The sequence below is a fragment of the Populus alba genome, chromosome 1, assembly GCF_005239225.2.
Source record: "Populus alba chromosome 1, ASM523922v2, whole genome shotgun sequence".
NCBI lineage: Eukaryota > Viridiplantae > Streptophyta > Magnoliopsida > Malpighiales > Salicaceae > Populus > Populus alba.
The window spans coordinates 3,729,020-3,736,331 of record NC_133284.1 but is presented as its reverse complement, the minus strand read 5'-3'; positions in this window follow the sequence as shown (position 1 = coordinate 3,736,331).

Genomic DNA, 7,312 nt, shown 5'->3' with positions numbered 1-7,312 from the left:
TCTGCCAAGGATTCCAGAACAATGATGAGAGATGAATCCAAAGAAGACTCTGACGGTGGGAAACCTTAATTATGTGGTCTAGCAAAGTGTCGTTGTATCATCGGCTACTCCAATGTCTTTGCCAAAGATAGACATTCTTTTGCCATGTGGGTTTATTTACCAGAATTTGCCAGATTTTAGACTTTTGCTAGACGCCAACAAATCCCATGCAACCACCAATTTCTAGGTGGTATAATCTAGATAAGAGATGTGATGTCATGGTGGGGTCCTTAACCATTTCAAGTGAACAGTTTCAAAGAATTGGCAAGAATTGAGTTCAAAGTTGTGTGAGCAAGAGACAAGTGGAGTCGATGAAGGAGGGTGTCATTGGCTATATTGTCCCTCGAACATCTTCAGAATGACATGTTGATCGAAAGTGCTTGACAAAAACACAGATATTGTTTAGAAAGCTGATTCAAGAATGGTGATGAAATGTCAATCATATTGGTTATGGAATTCTGCATTTTGTTTTGGGATCACATCTCATCCTTTACCAAAACATGTCTTGCTTTTGTCTCTTTGTTGTTTTTGAAATCAACAGAAGTTTAACATTTTATTTCTGACAAAATGTGTTTTGATCAACTCCAACATGCGATAAAGGTTAATCAATCCTGAAGATTAAAAGTGTTTTGATTATAGAAATGACTCGATTCTTGTTGAAATGACATGAGGTGACCGAACAAATTTTGAGCTCACACATAAAATTGAACCACCCACCATGTAGCTAAGTTTTAACAGTATGCATAATGACATGTAGTGGTTTCAGTAGCTATGGACTCGTGAATCATTGACTCTTACAAGTCCAAATCATCACACTAGATGGGGTCAAAATTTATCGGTTCTAACCGACCTTGCTTGAAATGAGAAAAGGTCATCTTTGATATCCCTTCACTTTCTAAAAATTATATCTTTGTAGTCCCATATTTGAGCTGGATAGAAATTATTTTTTTTTCATAAAAACCCTGACTAGGATCACACCCCACGCTGGGGGAAAATGAGAGATATTTTAAAGGCATTGATATAATTAATGGATAAAGGGGAAGGCTTAGAAAAAAAGTCCAATGATTGAGAGAGGGCTAAAAGAAAACACATAGACTGGGGGCATATAAGAAAATTTCGAGGAAGGCTATGAGTTAAAACTGCCTTCACTTAAAGACAAGTTAAAGATAAATGGAGGAGAACACTTATCAAGTCTATAAAAAGCAAAAGAAATTTCAATCAATAAAAAAAAAGAGACTAAGTTATAAACGTGACTTTTGGTATCCATTACAAAGCCTCTGATGTTATCAGATGATTAAGGTTGGTTATTCATCATGGAAATGTGGATTTGCATTATAACTTATGTTAATAGAAGTTTGATCTTTAAGGTTAACAAGTTTCTATGTCGTTTCCTCTACAAAGACAACAATAGAAAACGAGTTGATGAATAATTGATGTTGATCCTAGGTTTTTGAAACCCTCAAACACCTTTTAAGCCTTTGAAATTCTTTTCTTTCATAGCCATGAACCATAGCCTGCATTACGTGCTTTTAAAAGCCCTTTTTAATCAAGCAAGCAAGCAACTTGAACCGATAAATGGCGCTCTCAAAACTTGAAGAGCTTTTCCATAAGGGTCGTGACTTCATGAATTAAGCTACTAGTTATTATGCATGCTGATAAAATAAATACTGAGAAAGGAAACAACCTTTTTTTATCAAGCCTGAGCATCTAGTCATTTGAAGTTCACAAAAATATCACCTCATCACAAACCATCAAAAAAAAAGATATACCCAAAATCAGAGTTTAAAGTGGACACAAAGAACCATGGAAAAGACCATTTAAATCTTACAATGGGTCAATTTCTGTTTTCAAAATACAGGACAATCGAAGGACTGCATTAAATAACGTGTGTTGGGTCTGACCAAAGAAGCTTGATTTATGAAAGGACCTTAAAAAAAAAAACCAACATCTTTGATTTCGTCTCAACAACTAGACTTTGAATAAACATGATCTTTGAAATATGGGATTTGATTCCAGAATAAGAAAGATTTTCAAACAAGAACATCAATTGAGTTTGCAAAATCCTTGACAAAAATGACATCAATTTCCCGACACTCCTTGAAATGTTGACCACCTGGGGGCCATATAGTGGACCCTTAGAAGAAAAACAAACAACATTCTAATCAGCTGGGATCAAAGAAAGAATCAGATGATGAGTCATCAAAGTTCATCAAAGTTATGTTTAACATCTGACAATGACAAAGAAAAACCTTCTTGAGTATAAACCGATGAACAAACCTTTAGATCATATTGGGGGCAATGTTGTTCAAAGACAATCCATGATCTAGTGCACTTCAGCAGCAATTGATGAGCAACGCTGCACTAGAAGGATATTTTCATATCTTCATCTTGGTTTATCATTTTCAACATGGTTATGACTTTTGATCGATGTTATCACATAGTTGCATGTGCATGAATGTTGGAAGGATGCACCCACCAAGACTGACTGTGGGACCATTTGTTTTGAAGCTCAAATGTACACTTCACCGCATAAATATGGGTGATAAAATGGATCATTGATGATGCCAACACATTTATTTTCACGATCTGATTTGACAAACTGAAAGGAATCCATAGAGAAGAACATTGAACTTACAATGATAAGCTTTTTACTGCAATGCATGATATCCATGTCTAGATGACTTGGCTGTTCCATGAAGGTTGGTGACCACATATACTTGAATGGTGTTTCAGCCGAAGGCAAGTTCATGACCGATTAACAATCTTGATGGGGTGTTGGCATGATGCACACAATTAATCAAAGGATAATTCTCAGAAGAATCCAAGAGAGAAAATCCTTCATAATGAATCAAGCAGTACCACACTTGGGGGCAGGGTCAAGCTTGATGAACGATGCGAGCAGTAATTATCAAAGACAGCCCGGGATGGGCACTGCATTTACAGCTGAGTGGATGGCTAACATATGAATGAGCCACTACATCGAAAGAACAAGGAAAGCTTTGGAATGCAAACAAAGACACCTTATGACGATGGAGCATCAAAGAGGGGGGGACCTATATTTCAAATCAGGTAAGGATGCATGCATATCATCTAACCTCAAAAAAAAAAAAAACCATTTGCACATATTTTTGAATTGTTACAGGAAAATCCTTAATGAGGTCCAGCAAGATGGTGGAAAAAGAAAGAAGCATTGTGGTGATGATAATAAAGAATCGGTTTTGATCATGGAATAAAAGGACGATGGGATGAACCCTACCATTAGGAAAATCCCAAAGAAATGAATAGATCAACTTCACATCTTCCACTTGGGTTGGTCACCCCTTTACAATGAGACCACACTTCATATTGTTTCCATCTGGGTAGGTCACCTATGACAATGAGACCGCACTTCTTCATATTTTTTCCATCTAGGTAGGTCACCCATTACAACATGACCAATTCTCCGTGTTTTTTTACCTGGGTAGGTCACCCATTACAATGAGGGCATTCTTCCACTTGGGTAGGTCACCCATTATAATGAGACCACTCTTTCTTTTTTCTTTGGGTAGGTCACCCATCATAATGAGACCGTTTTTTTTCACATTTTTCCACTTGGGTAGGTCACCCATTACAATAAGACCACTCTTTCCTTTTTCTTTGGGTAGGTCACCCATTACAATGAGACCACGCTTCATATTCTTTCCATCTGGGTAGGTCACCCATCATAATAAGACCGTTTTTCACATTTTTTTCATCTGAGTAGGTCACCCATTACAATGAGACCACACTTCATTATTTTTTTCTATTTTTGGGTAGGTCACCCATTACAATGAGACCGCACTTCACATGTTTCCATATGGGTCGGTCACCCATCACAACGAGACCGCTTTTCATATTCTTTCCACATGAGTAGGTCACCCATTATAATGAGACCACACTTCATATTTTTTCCATCTGAGTAGGTCACCCATTATAATGAGATCGTTTTTCATATTCTTTCCACCTGGGTAGGTCACCCATTACAATGAGACCGTTTTTTTTACACATTCTTTTGTTTTGGTTAAATGAGGTCGCCAGATGGGATCTCATGTAGCTTTGGTTAAAGGGAATCGCCATATGGGATTTTAGGTTGACCGAGCTACATATATTTTTTAGTTCCAGTTGAATGAGGTCACCAGATGGGATCTCATGTAGCTTTGGTTAAAGGGAATCGCCAGATGGGATTTCAGGTTGACCGAGCTACACACAGTTTTTAGTTCTAGTTGAATGAGGTCGCCAGATGGGATCTCATGTAGCTTTGGTTAAAGGGAATCACCAGATGGAATTTCAGGTTAACCGAGTTACACATATTTTCGTTCCAGTTGAATGAGGTCACTAGATGGGATCTTATGTAGCTTTGGTTAAAGGGAATCACCAGATGGGATTTCAGGTTGACCGAGCTACACACAGTTTTTAGTTCCAGTAATGAGGTCGCCAGATGGGATCTCATGTAGCTTTGGTTAAAGGGAATCGCCAAATGGGATTTCAGGTTAACTGAGTTACACATACTTTTTGGTTTTGGTTTAATGAGGTCGCCAGATGGGATCTCATGTAGCTTTGGTTAAAGGGAATCGCCAGATGGGATTTCAGGTTGACCGAGCTGCACATATTTTTTTGTTCTAGTTGAATGAGGTCGCCAAATGGGATCTCATGTGGCTTTGGTTAAAGGGAATCGCCAGATGGGATTTCAGGTTGACCGAGCTGCACATATTTTTTTGTTCTAGTTGAATGAGGTCGCCAGATGGGATCTCATGTAGCTTTGGTTAAAGGGAATCTCTATATAGGATTTTAGGTTGACCAAGCTACAACATTCTTTGGTTTTGGTAAAGGAGGTCGCCAGATGTGATCTCAGGTTAACGGAAAAAAAAGGAGAGAGAGATAGAAAGAAAGAAAGACAAGAAAAAGAAATAGAAAAAAAAAAAGTAAAGTCTTTAAATGAGTGGACATTGAGCAAGTTAGGAAGATAAGAAGACAAGTTTTTCTTTACAAAGCTTACTATGGAAAACATTGAAGAGTTTTGCTTCATAAGCATTGTAAAGAGGGGGCATCTGTTGCTACCTAATTTTTTACCCTTGTTTCGATAAATTTTCAGAAAAAAATCCAAAAATAGAGAAAAACATCAAAAATCCAAAAAAATACTTTTTTAATATAATTACGTTGTTTTTAGCATTTTCAGCGTCGTCTAAAAAGAATTTAAATTTTCAAAGGTCTTTTAAAGGCGTTAGACTTTTCACACGTCTTTTTTTAAATCATTGATTTTCCTCATCAAGTCGACATTGATATTGCTCATTTTCAAAAAAAAAAATTAAGAAAAATCAAATTTACAAAAAGAAAGAAATTGAGGGACCAATTTGAAAACCTAGCAATATTTCCACCTATAAATACTGGTTTCCTCAACACATTCAAGGGGGGGTAATTTTGAAAGATCAGAAAAATACAAAAAAAGAAAACCCTAACCCTAAACCCATCTTTTTCCAAGGAGCGGCGCCCCCTCCCTCTCCTTGACACATTCTCCACGGTCGTCCAGCATTTTCCTCTCTTCTCTCCCCTGCCCTCAGCCGGCCACATTTCCCCTGCTGAAAGCCATTTCCCCTCAAACCATAACCCAAACACAAGCCTTCCCTTGCTTTTGCTTGAAATTTCCTTCCCCCGTCTTCTCCAGCCACCCACATCGTCTCTGCCTCTTTGCTCAACAGCTATTCCCATCTCAACAGCAGCTTCTCCCTATAGACATCCACTTTTCCCCCCCCAGCCGATAGCCAAGACAGAACCATTCCCTTCGTCATCTCCTCCAGTCGGCAGCAGACCTAGCTCACTGCCTCCAGCAGCGTCGTTCCTCACCGGAGATCTGCCGCTACCATCGACAGGAGGAAGACCAGCCAGCGGCACGCCCACAGACCCCGATCTGTTCGCTCCTCCGCCTCAACATCGACAGCCATCCCCTCTCCATCGCAACTCCACAGCAGCCATCACAGACCGAACCGGCCACCAGCAGCTGCACACCCGCCGACAGCCCCTTGGTCACACATCCCACCGCCTGAAAACAGAGAAGAAAGGGGAAACGAAAAGAAAACATTGAGTTGCAGAGAAAACCGAATCCGAGAACGGATCTGGACCAAAAGAAAAACTTAAAATCAACTGTTGTTTTTGGGAGTTTCCAGCGGCGGCGCGTGGAGCAAATGCGCTGCCATTGTTTTCTGCCCTAGAAGCCTTCCAACACTGTTCCCGTGCACTGTTCCAGAAGCCCTAGGATGTTTTAGGGGCTGTTTTTTTTTTGTAATTTTAAATTGGTTGTTGTAATTTTTTGTTTAGTATTGAATTTTTATTTGTATGTTGTAAATGTGGACGTAATAAAAAAAAAAGGAAAAGAAAAAATATAGTAAAAGTGAATGTGGGAGTTTGTATTTGTTTTATTTTTTATATATTTTTTTATGATAAAATTGCAAGGATTAAAGAAGAATTTAATATTTTGATTGGATCGCGGTCAAGAATTATTAACTTATACGTAAGTTGTATTTCTAATATCCGATGAAAAGACAATTATTAAAACTTCTTTAACACATCAAATTCGCGAAGCAGCTTACCTCCGGATCCAATCAAAATATGGTGTTTAAGAACAACATCTTTAAAATGTGTTTAAGAACATTTTCAACACCGTCATGGATGTGAAGGGGAAGACAAAGGACAACATCAAGGGTAGATTGGATATAGCTTTATACTATAACCGTAAAAATATGGAGTTAGTTTATAATGAGTCACGGGTCACAAAACCAAGGGCAAGCTTCGTGTTAGAGAAAAACACATAACTGTTAGTCTACAAATGGCTTAAGAGTCTGCGTTTTCCGGATGGACATGCATCAAACATATTAAGGCCGGTTAATATAGAGGACTACAGATTGTATGGAATGAAGAGTCATGACTGTCATGTTTTTATGCAAACACTCATCCCATTAGCTTTTTGTGATTTGTTGCCAAAGGGAATATGGGATGCACTGATGGAGATCAGTCATTTCTTGAGAGATATATGCTCTAGCAAGTTGAATGTTAAGCACATTGAGAGGCTTCAAACGAATATCATCGAGACACTATGCAAACTTGAGATGATATTCCCTCCATCATTTTTTGACTCAATGGAGCATTTACCTATACATCTACCGTCCAAGGAAAAAGTTGGAGGACCGGTCCAGTATAGATGGATGCACCCATTCGAACAGTTAGATATTACAGTTGCAATGTAAATATATAAAAGTATTTT